This window comes from Felis catus, chromosome F1 (genome assembly GCF_018350175.1).
Source record: "Felis catus isolate Fca126 chromosome F1, F.catus_Fca126_mat1.0, whole genome shotgun sequence".
Lineage (NCBI taxonomy): Eukaryota > Metazoa > Chordata > Mammalia > Carnivora > Felidae > Felis > Felis catus.
Genome location: NC_058384.1, coordinates 22,818,291 through 22,831,062, shown reverse-complemented (window position 1 = coordinate 22,831,062; position 12,772 = coordinate 22,818,291). Strand labels below are relative to the sequence as shown.

Below are 12,772 nucleotides of genomic sequence, written 5' to 3'. Positions count from 1 at the left end.
CCATTTCCTCTCTTTTAACTCTTCAGTTCAGGTTCTAATGTCAGCTTTCTGCCCCTACTCAGGTCTCCAGGGACATTGAATTGCCTCACATCACCCTTTGTTACTTAATTTCTCAGCAGCAATTGACACTGCCCACCACACCCCCTTTTTGAGACTTTGCTCCCTTGGTTTCCTGATCTTTGTCCTGGGGGCCCTCCTCCTTTCTCATTCCTCAAGTTGTTGTTTTTCTTCCCATCCTTCCCACTGCCCTCAATCCCCCTCTATATTCTCCTCCTCCTTTTTTCTCTTTCCCCATTGATTCTCTCCCTTTGTCTACAAGTTTAAAACCCATTTTTACAGCATGGTACAGATAAATGGCAGATGTTGTTCACAAGCTGAACACCTCCTATGGGAGTGTCCACGTTGCTGGCCTTAATGTCTTCTTTCTTCAACATATTGAAAGGCAGGTGAGTGGGATGGTTATTATAAAGATAACCTTCAATCAATTTTAATTTCTGAAAAAAGTAAATAATTTGCAAGCTTTAGTACTTTAACCTTTATTAGTGACAGATTACTGGAGACACACCTCATGATGGATTGGAACGCAATAATGCTATGATAACATGATTGGGAAAGACTGATGTTAGGTGTTTACATGACTATTGAATTGAATTTAATGTTAGTAACTATAGAGTTACTTCTTGGAAAATTTTGAACAGAAAATTTCATTTTGAATCTTCTAAGAGACTCAATAAGTTACCTGTTTATCCTACAAATAGGTAAAGGTCTTATTCAGTAAATATATGGGATTGGGGGGCCCCTAGTCTCCAATACTTGGAATTGAGCAGTGTGCAGATCGTTTGCCTGGGTCTGGTTGTAGGTACCCAAGAGTCCTATATTATGATAAACAGCCTCTGAGGGAAATACAATGTTAACATTCAGGCTTTAGAAAGAACTTTCAAGGATAGGGTCCTTGGAGAAGGAAGTTCCTGGGAGCTGGAAAGGATGAACTGAATGGAATACCACATATTCACTTGAATTGCTCTGTTAAGTTACAATATCTTGAAACCTGGATAGGAATAGTTTAGAGATTTATGTGAATCACAGCAGCTTAAGTCCTGAAATATTGTATATATTCTCAGGGTGGCTTTTAGAATAACTTTAAATTTTACGACCTCAGTGAGTATTAAGTTTGCATGGAAAGATAATGTTTATAGCAAGCACATTTCCTCCTTTATTCTTACAACCGTTTGAAGTAAATACTTCCATCATGATGAACTATTAAATACACTTTTCCCTTAATATTTAAGTCTTCAAAGGCCAAAATTTAACCTAAAATTTACATTGACCCAGTTCATGTTTACTAATAATACCTTTTCCCCCTCTAGCTGTCCCTGTCTACTTCTGTTTTTAGCCGATTTCAGTAACTATATACAACAGCCCTCTGACAGCAGACAACAACCGATTTACCTCAGCAACGTTAGATTAGAAGCTTTTTAAAAGGCAGGAACCATGTCTTATTTTTTCATTTCTGAAGTGCTTTGTACACAATCTATGTGTAATAAATAATTTTTAGAAGTTTTTGTTCCACCAGCAAGTAAAACCTTTCTAGGAAATATAGATTATTTTTTAAAGAAAAAATAGTTCATTATCCTGTTAACCAGAGATAATTACTATAAGCAGCTTAGCATAAACCAGAGGTGGCCAACTTTTTCTGTAAACAGACAAATAGTAAATATTTGAGGCCCTTCTGGCCTTACAGTCTGTGTCGTAACCACTGGATTCTGCATTTGTGGAGTGAAAGTAGTCATAGTCAAAGAAGACAAGACAATCTGTAAATGATGCATGTGGCTGTGTTCCAATAAAACTTTACTTATAAAAATAGACAGGTTAGATTTGGCCTATAGGCTATAGTTTGCTGACCCCTGTACAAACTATTGTTTAAGCTCATATATCTATAATGTGTATGATAATGTATGTGTATAATAATATATACATGTAGCAGCTATATTTCATATAGTGGTTTTACAAAATGGCATCCCAAAGAGATTGCTAGATATCCTTTCAGGAATACTGGACCTCTGGGGATTGTCTGTCCTATAAGGCAAGGGCTCTCAATTGCCCCAACAAGGCAAAAATTGGTTCTTTATGGATGGAAAAAATTCCTAGTTATTAGAATGGTTTGTGGCTTTCAAAAGTTCAGTTTTACTCAACAAAATCTTGTTCTTTGATATTTAGTTTGGTAGTAGGGACAGGATGAGGTAAAAATGTCTGAAAAGTCTGCTTTGGAAAGTAATAAAAAAAACTAAGAAATACTACTTTAGGGAAATGAGCTTTTGTCTTTGATTAGGGCTGTTTTTCCACTCTGTACTTTGTGGATAATGGACAAATTAATTATGCAAATAATCCTTGTCTATAGACTTGCAAATGACCTGTGCACGCTGGAAAGATACCCACCCCAGACACCCATCGCCAGGAAAAAGCCAGTCTTGTGTCCATTTGTAATTTATTTCAGTATTCATTTATTCCATGTAAATTTGTGGCTCCTTAATGTCTTCTTTGAATTGGTTGAGACATTTGCCTGCTTCCCTCATTTAATGATTGATAACAAATTGAATAAAAATCTTTAACAAGTGTTTCTTTATTTCATAGTCATTTTACCTTTTGAAAAATACGTAATTTAATATTTTTCATCAGTTTGTACAGTCTTTGACATTATATTAAAAACTTTCTATGTCATTATGCCTTTTAAATATTGTAAATATTCTGTGAAATGAATACACCAGGTTTTTTTTTAAAAAAAATGTATCTCTTATTGTTAAGAACCAATTTTTCATGAATAAGCATAGATTTCTTTCTTAAAAATATGTCAAATGTGTAAAGTCATGAAGTGTGTCAAAAGTCTGTTACTTAATTTTTTTGGCACAGTGCTTGTTTGCTTTTAGTTCTCGTTGATTTTTTTTGAGGACATGGCCAGTGGACATGAAGGCCAATGCTATTTTCATGGCTCTGTTGACGGAAGGTTGCATGTGTTGCTGCTATGAATCTAAGATCATTTTGGGGAGAGCACTGTGCTCTGGCCTCATCAGAGGTTGTAAGTTTGAACTTGTGGTAAAATCTATTTAACATTTGGGGAAGCAATCTTTGGTAAGTGTCTGCAATTCTTAAGTAATCTTTCTGCCTACATCAGTGTCTAAATTAAGCAATTGCTTTTTTAAAAAAATATGATAATGAATTTTATCTTTGTTACATACATACATTTGAAAATTAATACCCAAATGACGATTCCAATGTTAAAAATGAGCAAAGAAACTAACCCACCATTCAAAATGCAACCCAGTAGTCAGTATTACAAGCATAACCATTCTCACTAATAAAACAATTGCCGTCTGAAGTATGTGTGTATTTTAACATCTTAACCATTTTTTAGGTTACAGATCAGTGACAAAAAATACTTACACTTTGTTGTGCAAAGTCACCACCATCCTTCTCCAGATCTCTTTTCAGCTTCTCTCCATCCCCTGGCAACGAATGATTTTCTGTCTCCATGAATTTGACTACTCGAGATACCTCATATAAGTGAACTCACACAGTGTTTGTGTTTTTGTGACTGGCTTATTTCACTTAGCATAATTTCCTCAAGGTCCATCCATGAAGTAGCATGTGTCAGAACTTCCCTACTTTTTAAAGCTGAAAATATTCCATTGTATGCATATGTCATATTTTGCTTATCTATTCATTTGTTGATGGTTAGGAGTTGCTTCCACCTTTTGGCTCTTTCGAATAATGCTGCCATATGGGTATACAAATACCAATTTCCTGACTTTAATTATTTTGGGTAACCTGCAAGTGGAATTGCTGAATTATATGGTAATTATTTTTTTAATTTTTTGAGAAACCGCTACACTGTTTTCTATAGTGGCTGCACTAGTTTGCATTCCCATTAAGGGCACACACAGATTCCAGTTTCTCTATGTCCTTGTCAATACTTGTTATTTCCTGTTTGTTGTTGTTTTTTCTCTGTTTTTGGTTTTGTTTTGTTTTTGACATCCAAAGCATTTCCCTAATGATTAATGATGTTGAACATCTTTCCACCTGCTTAGTGGCCATTTGTATCTCTTTTTTTAATTTAGCTTTTTAAAATTTTAACTTGTTTTATTTTTTATTTTTTAAAATTTACATCCAAATTAGTTAGTATATAGTGCAACAATGATTTCAGGAGTAGATTCCTTAGTGCCCCTTACCCATTTAGCCCATCCCCCCTCCCACAACACCTCCTGTAACTCTGTTTGTTCTCCGTATTTATGAGTCTCTTCTGTTTTGTCCCCCTCCCTGGTTTTATATTATTTTTGTTTCCCTTCCCTTATGTTCATCTGTTTTGTCTCATAAAGTCCTCATATGAGTGAAATATGATTTTTGTCTTCCTCTGACTAATTTCACTTAGCATAATACCCTCCTGTTACATCCACATAGTTGCACATGGCAAGATTTAATTCTTTTTGATTGCCGAGTAATACTCCATTGTATATATATACCACATCTTCTTTATCCATTCATCCATCGATGGACATTTGGGCTCTTTCCATACTTTGGCTATTGTTGATAGTGCTGCTATAAACATGGGGGTGCATGTGTCCCTTTGAAACAGCACACCAATATCCCTTGGATAAATGCCTAGTAGTGCAGTTGCTGGGTCGTAGGGTAATTTTATTTTTAGTTTTTTGAGGAACCTCCATACTGTTTTCCAGAGTGGCTGCACCAGCTTGCATTTCCAATTTGTATCTTTTTTGGAGGAATGTCTATTCAGGTCCTTTGCCCCTTTTAAAATCAGATTGATTTTTTTTTTTTTTTTTTTAGTTAAGTACTGGCATTTGTATGTAGATTTTGGAAAATTAAGTTTAACAAACTAATGACCATAGGAATTTTTTTCAGACGATATCCAGATAAATCTTTGGGTTTACCCAAACCCAGCTAATGATATTGGGAGAACTCTCTTGAAGATGAGACTCATTTATTTCCAACCAATAAGATCACCAATACTTAAAATTCATCTGACATCAACCAAAAGAACATCAGCCACTTAAAAATATAGAGGCTAATTTATAACTAACTTTTGTGACTATGGATAGGTAATAGTTGACTAAAATAATTCTATAACACATTAGGTAAGTATTACCAGGTGTTAAATGAAGGGCAAGTTCTTGGATGGTAAAGAGATGAGACCTCTCAGTTTACATTTCAGCAAAGGATCAAGGATTTGTTAGTGTCCTAGTGAAGTATGCTAAAAGTGCTAGCTTGTCCTTAAGTTGTGGAAAGAAAGGTTGAGAAATGGGTACTAGAAATCTGGGCAGGCTTCAGGGTGATCCTACAGGCCAGATAGCTTTGGCTTTAAGCACAGGAGCTTAAAACCTAAGCATCAAAGTCCGTCATATTCTGGTCTCATCTTGTTTACCCGCCCTAATTTCTCATTCTCTTCTCAGATCACTCTTCCCAGCCAGGCCAGCCTCCTCTTCATTCCAAGAGCACATTATATTCCTGTAGCAGGTGCATCTCAGACCATGAGGTATGCAATTCATGTGACTATTTTTCTAATAGTTCCACTTCCATTTCAAGCCATGATTCTGAGGGGTTATGGAAACTCAATCTCAGTAAAAACAGCATTTCCCTGTGTCCAGGCCCTAGAGGTGTAAGGTGAGCCAAGGCATCAAGTGAAAAGCCCATAATGCCTTGGAATCTTCTCTCCGCTCTGTCCTCACCTGTCTCTTTCCCCCAAGGCTGGAGGATAATTCTCTAGCTCCAGAATGGAGACAGTTTGCTTTCACTCACCCTAGTCCTTTTCTCCATGGCATGACTCCTTCCCCTTCTATTAAGAGCCTAAACTTGTGAAAGTCAAAAAACAAGAGACTTTTTTCTTTCTCTTGCTACATACCTTTCCCAAGGCAAGGCATGCATACCAGCGGGCTGACAGCCTGAAGGAAATGGTGAAGCAGGGGTGGGGGTGGGGTGTGGAGGATGGGGATGCAACATTTCTGGAAAAACAATCAGTTAATATTTAAAAATGTAACTTCAACCCTGTTACATTTGATCAGTTTGTGCTTCCTCCTCTTTTTCACCTATTTTGCTCTACTTTCCCATCAAGCTTTGGTTTAAGTCCTTCCCTCCTCAACGTACTTGCTCATATTCCTTTACTATAGGCCTTATAATTCATACCACACAGTCTTCTGTTGAATGTGTTATAACTGCTGCAGGACTGAAGGAAAAGTCACCTCGCCCAAACTCTTCTGCCAGGTTAGAATTGCTAAGGCATCCCTCCCAAGTGTTTTGTTTAATCCAGTGGTTCTCAAAGTGGTTCTCTGGACCAGTAGCATCAAGTGGGAACTTGTTACAAAATGCAAATTCTCAAGTCTCTCTCTAGATCTGAGTCAGAAACTGTGAGGGTGGGTCTAGAATCTGTGCTTCCAGATTCAGAAGCCATCCAGGAGATACTGATGCACACTGTTTGAGAACCACTGGTTTTAACCAGCATTAGCCACTTGAAGAAGTTAGCTTAATAGTAGTGATCTTAGTGTTTAAATGCCTGTTGTGTGTGCTTGAATACTTCTACATGATAGGGCACTCATAACCTTAGAAAGCGGCTCCGTCAACTTTGGAAAACTTTGACCTGTATTGGTCTGATCTCGTAACCATTGGTTCATATTTAGCTTCCTAGAACCATAGGGAAGAAGTCAAATCTCCTATCCACATGACAGGCTAAAATATCTCAAAATTACCATCGTTTGCCTCTCCCAGCTCTTCTTATCCAGGCTCCAAGTGGCATGAGTTTTGAGTCCCTCAAACTGTCTTTTTTGCACACTGCTGAACACAATCCCATTTGTTTATAATTCTCTTTAATGAGCTCTGCACAGAATTGAAAGCTGTAGTTTAGGGTCTGACAAGCTACAGTGAAGTGATTATCAATTCCTGGCTTGTGATACTGTACTCCTAGGAACATAGACTAATATGGTCTTATTTGGGTTTTGGGTGTTTTTTTGTTTGTTCGTTTTGTTGTTGTTGTTTTTTTTGGTGGCCACATCGTTAATTCATACAAAGCATATGGTCAGCTGAAATTCTTTGCTATTTTCTTGGTCTTTTTTTTTTTTTTTACCTTTATCTTGGTCTTTTTTTACAGATACTAATGCTATATCATATAGCCTCTATTTTATACCTTTAGGGGAAGTTCTTTGGATATAAGTGTGTAGTTATGCCTATTATATGTTTTGTGATTAGTTCTTTGATGATTAACTGACATAATTAGCTTTTGGGGGAAATATGTATCTTTTATCCCTTGAAGTATATCCCAGATGGTATAAGAAGTACTAATAGATACTTTAGAAATTTGTAATTGATGTACTGATAGAAATCTCCAATGCAAAAGAAGGTCATCTTTTTCTTGAGTTTTATAAAAGGTATTCATTTGACACTAGGTTTATTGCTTTAAGACCTACAAGTTGTGACTGAATATAAAGTAAAAACACCACTTGCTTTTCATAGCGAACGTCTAGAATTTATATATAGTGCTTTTCAAAGTTGTCCTATTGGATAATTATATTATCAGCCTGTAATCTGTCAAAATAATTTTATAGTTGCATCTTGTATTTAGAATTGCTTCCAGGAGCTGTTTTATGAAACACATAAGAAAAGTTTTCTCATTTTATAATGAATTTTTTAAAAATCAAGTTGGATTTCTTCATATTGATACCCATCTGAGCCTCTAGTATTATATTCCAAAAGCCATGTGTGTGTGTCTATATAAAGGTAGTACTTGGCAGAAATTCTGTTAAAAACTTTTCAAAATGATTTCCAACAATGGCAATATCCTTGTGAGGTGCAACTAATGTATAATTAGATACATACCTTTATGTGTTTTCCTCTTAGGGTGACTTTGCCTCACACATTTGTTGCATCCAATGTCTCCACCCTAACAGAAGAAACAACAAAAAATATATATTTGACCTCATAAAACAGAATTCAAAAATTTGTGGATCAAAGTAACCACACCCCCTAAAATAGTAGAAAATAAAAATATATTCAGTAAATATTGTAAAATGTACCCAACTTGATAAGACTAAGAACTCAATCATCAAACGAGAAGAGGCATGAGCTTGCTTATGCTACAAAAGGAATTGTGCTTCTTATATATAATGTGTGGGATAAGAACTAATATTTACTAGGTTCTTGGGATATGCCAGTCATCTTACATTGAGTCCGCATGAATTAGATCTGATTATTCTGTTTCACAGTAGAGAAAACTGAGGCTCTGAGAGGATAAGTTGCCCAAGGTCACGTATCAAATAAGTAGCCAAATAGGTACTTGGACCCAGGCCTGTAAGGCTCCAAATTCTGTTCCCTTTCTGCTATTTTCTATGAGGAATACTAAGAACTGAAAGATACAGTTTCTGTCCACATGGAGCTCAGAGAACTTTGTAGAAAAATATATAAAGGTATGGATTTTTTTTTCATTCTCTGTGCAAGTCAAAGAAAGCCAAGTTAAAATTAAAAATAAATTGATTGAATAAAAATAATTTTAAAATGGCAAAGTTTAATTTTTATAAGAATTGATTAAAATCAAGACTTTTTCTAAAAAATGGCTATTTTGAAAGAAATTTAGCATATAGATCAATATTTATACCCTTTTGTATATTCTTTATCATTAATTTATTTTTGTAACCTCAGCCTATGACAACATTCTAAATTCATAAAAATGGAGTGAAACTATTACTGGCTGAATTGGTAAAAGCCCTCCTGTGTTTCTCCTTTATGCCCACACTATTATTACTGCACTCACAACACTTCAATTCTGATACCAGATCTGTGGGTTTTCCACACATCAAGCAATTCTGTGTTAGACCAGCTGGATGTCCTATGACTCAATTCAATTCTGACACTGTTTACCTGGAGTTAGTGTCAAATTCGACAAGCGCTCAGTGCCACAAGACTGCCTCCACTTCAGATGTGAATCACAAGCTCCAGGTTGTCCCCTGTGTTCCTGACCAAGCATTTACAAATCACGGTTCTTAATAACCCTGGGTATGGATAGAGAACCAGATGAAAACATATATAGGACAAGGTTTCAATGGGTCCCAAGATGAAGAGCTCTGTCCCCATGGAGTTGACTTACATTACCCTCCTGGCATGTACATGTGTTCACCAACCTAGAAGCTCTCCAAACCCATACTTTTGGGATTTTTATGGAAGCTTCATCACGCAGGTGCGATGATCATTAACTCAATCTCCAGCCCCTCTCCTATTATTTGGAGAGGGTGTGGGACTAAAAGTTCCAAGCTTCTAATCATGGCTTGGTCTTTCGAGTGACCAGCCTCCATCTTGAAGCTCCCCAGGAGACTACCAAAAGTCATCTCATAGAACAGAAGATACTCTTATCACCAGGAAATTCCAAGGGATTTAGGAGCTCTGTGTCAAGAAGGGTCAAAAAACCAACTATTAAAATACCAAGATTCTTCTAGTGCTCTTATCACTTGGACCTTTACAAGGATTTTAAGAGTTCTGTGCCAGGAACTGGGGGCAGAGACCAATACATAAGTATTTTCTATTATTTTATGCTAACAGTATTAAAATTAAAAAACAGGAAAGAATTAGGAACAGCCCATATATCCAATTTATTACCTAAATAGTAGGTAAACCAGTTTGGTCGGTCTGTGGGATATTATGCAACCATTAAAATAATAATTATAAGACTGTAGCATTATAAAAATGTTTTCATTATAATAGAAAGTCACATTTGAATATATAACAAATCAATTACTTATGATTTATGTTGTAAGAAACAGAACTATTGCATAAAAATGATGTAAATATATGAAATACTGATGTATTATGGTGATGGGATACTTTTAGAAATGGCATTCTTTTTTCAAATTTTTATGAATCTCTATTAATTTCATAATGAAGGGAAAAATCTGCAAACTTTCCTGGTATTCTTTGCTCCTGCAAGACAAACCACACTCTTTGTTTTCTAAACTTATGCCTTAGCTCCAATAAAACTAGGTTTTTGTAAACCAGTTTTGATTATGGGATAAATTTAATCAAATATTGGTAGCTCAGTCTTCAATACTTGTCGGTAAGGGAAAAACAACATATTTGACAGTTAAATATAACTGTCACAGCCTCTCTATTCATTGTGAATGTGTACAATTAAAATTTTGAAGTCACTATGGCTTCTAGGATTAGTGGTTGAGATTGGGATGCATGTTCAGTGTCTAGGTTTCCAAAGAAAGTACTTCCTTTCATTGGGCCCTGGGTGTGTGTACATTGTGGGATAGAGAATAGGCGTTTAGAGAGCTTGCTATTGAGATGCAAATTCTCTTTGGCTCTGGTCAGGGCTGTTGGGACTTCCTTACATATTTTTGAAAGAAGTATTTTGAAAGAGGAATGGTTTCTTAGTTCTACTGGGACCTCAGCTCGGGAGTTGGTGACTCTCTGGTGTCACATAATGAGGTGGGTTGCTGAGCCTGCATGGATGACTGGACAGGAACAAGGACCTCACGTTAGATGTGGGCAGGCATGAACTCAAGGCCTGGGGAAGGAATAAATGGGATGTGGGTTTGGTGAGAGGTGGGTGGGCTGGGGAGGGTTGGGTGCTAGGGAGGGGACAGGGTAGAGCTCCATCAGGGATAGAGCTGGCTCAAAATAAAAGACATGCTCACAGAACCAAAGGGTGGGCACAGACTTGAGCATTAAGCCTCATCAAAGAAAGCAAAGGCAAGAAACAGGAGCCAGGGATGATGCTGGGCTGCAGCCCAGGGGAAGTCTGGTGCTGCACATAGGAGCAAGGGAAGAGCAGTGCCCAGGTGGAATCTGGGGGGCGGGGGGTGGGAATTCTTTCCACATCCAGCTGCCTGTTATTACTACTCATACCCTCCAGGTGCAGAGGATCCTGAGCCCAGAGTTCCCCAAAGGAACTCAATAGCTTCTGACTAAATGCCAGATGGGGTTTTTTTCTAGTGTGGATAGAATCTAGTCTCTTAGCAAGTTTGATGATTATAATACAATAATGTCTATATTCCGTATACTGTGTATTAGATCTCTAGAACTCATTTATCTACTAATTGCAAGTTTGTACACTTACACGTCTCTTCTCCCACCCCCCCCCCACCCCCAGCATCTGGCAACTACCATTCTACTCTTTGATTTTTATGAGTTCAGTTTGTTTAAATTCCATATATAAGTGATATATCATAGAGTATTTGTCTTTCTCTGATTTATCTCACTAAGCATAACATCCTCTGGATCCATCCATGTTGTTGCAAATGGTAGGATTTCCTTCTTTCTCATGGCTGAATGATATTCCATTACGTGTAGATAGATGTTAGATGGAGGTATATAGAGAAGTTTATCCCCATTGCACCTCAATTATCTTATTTGAAAAATGGACATAACAATACTGACCTATTAAGATTATGAGGAATAAGTAAAGGAACACTTGCAAAAATGCTCAGGATGTTACAGTAACATAAGAAATAATATTATCATTTTGATGGAGTTACCCAATGAGAAGAAATGTTGGAATATTTTACAAGATTAACTGCTATTTAAAAGTATGTTTCTGGTGTTAGAGATATATGGTCAGCATGGACCAGGTCTTTTTCTGAGAAGAACCACTTGTTGACTTCTTCTCAGAGATATGAATATTTGTATGGTAAAACCATACCTGTTTATGTAGCAAGATGGAAATGCTTGCATTGCAATCAACAAAAAGAAAAACAGATGAATAGACAATAGAGTCAAGTATTTATGATTCATGTTATAAGATACAGTATAAAAATGAAGAAAATACATGAAATACAGATATATTATGGCAGTGGAATAGGATTTTATTTGGCCGAACAATACCAATACTGTTCTTGGTATACAATGGTTGCTGGTTGGAGAGTGAAAGCATATTTCCACAAGATGCCATGAAACTTTTAAGAATAAAAAGATGAAATCTTCACTCTTCCCTTTTGGGGCTCAATAATGTTAGAACATCTCTGACCTCTGGGCTGAGGTAGTTCCATCTGAAGTCATCAGTCAGGGGAGACCAGATTTCTCCCACCCAGGAAGGACATCCCTATGAGAAGGGGAAGGGTGTAGGCTTGTACGCATGTTACATACAAGGGCCTAAATCGTGATAGGGGAAGACTGGTTCAGAGTTGCTCATTGAACCCTCACAAAAACTGTATAAGGTAGGACCTAGTGTCACCCTATTTTTCTCATTACAAAATTTAGGCTTAGAGAGGTTAAGAAATTTGCCCCAAGTGAGAGTGCTAGTTGGGGCTTGAGCTTCATCTGTCTCTAGGGTCCTTGGATCTCACTGCTGTACTCTCCCTGCTATTAAGATCTTTTCATGGCTTTTCTCCTCCATAGCTGACAAAATAAAGAAATGCATGTCGGGGTTAAGGATTAGGACAAATACTGCAGTGAGGAAGGTACTGGAAATTACAGGAAGAGAACCTAAAAGGGCTTTGAGGTTTCCTGGCCGCCTGCAGGAGGGTGATAATTATGTGATGTAATCCACATTCTTCCCTGACTTTTGGAAAGAAAACCCAAGAATTTTCAAGATGATTGCTGAAGATTAAAGGTCATTCTGTGGCCATGTAGAGATTTTTCTTTTTTTCTATGCAAACTTGATCTTTTGGAACCTTAATGATCTCATCTGTAAAATAAGAGGGTTGTACTAAGTCATTGTTAAGGTTCTTTTCCTGCTCTGATGTTTGTGAGTCCAGGAATTTATAAGCTTTTTCTGGTGTTTAACTTT

At 36.9% G+C, this 12,772-nt stretch overlaps 1 protein-coding gene across 1 annotated transcript in view; it reads left to right on the top strand.

Annotated features, from left to right (window-relative positions):
* Positions 1-12,772, top strand: part of LOC109495616 (proline-rich receptor-like protein kinase PERK2) — a 315,475-nt gene that overhangs the window by 196,161 nt on the left and 106,542 nt on the right. Inside the window, exon 6 of the mRNA XM_023247452.2 lies at positions 5,460-5,542. The gene's annotated coding sequence lies outside the window, so the exon portion shown is untranslated. The remainder of the gene's footprint in view (positions 1-5,459; positions 5,543-12,772) is intronic.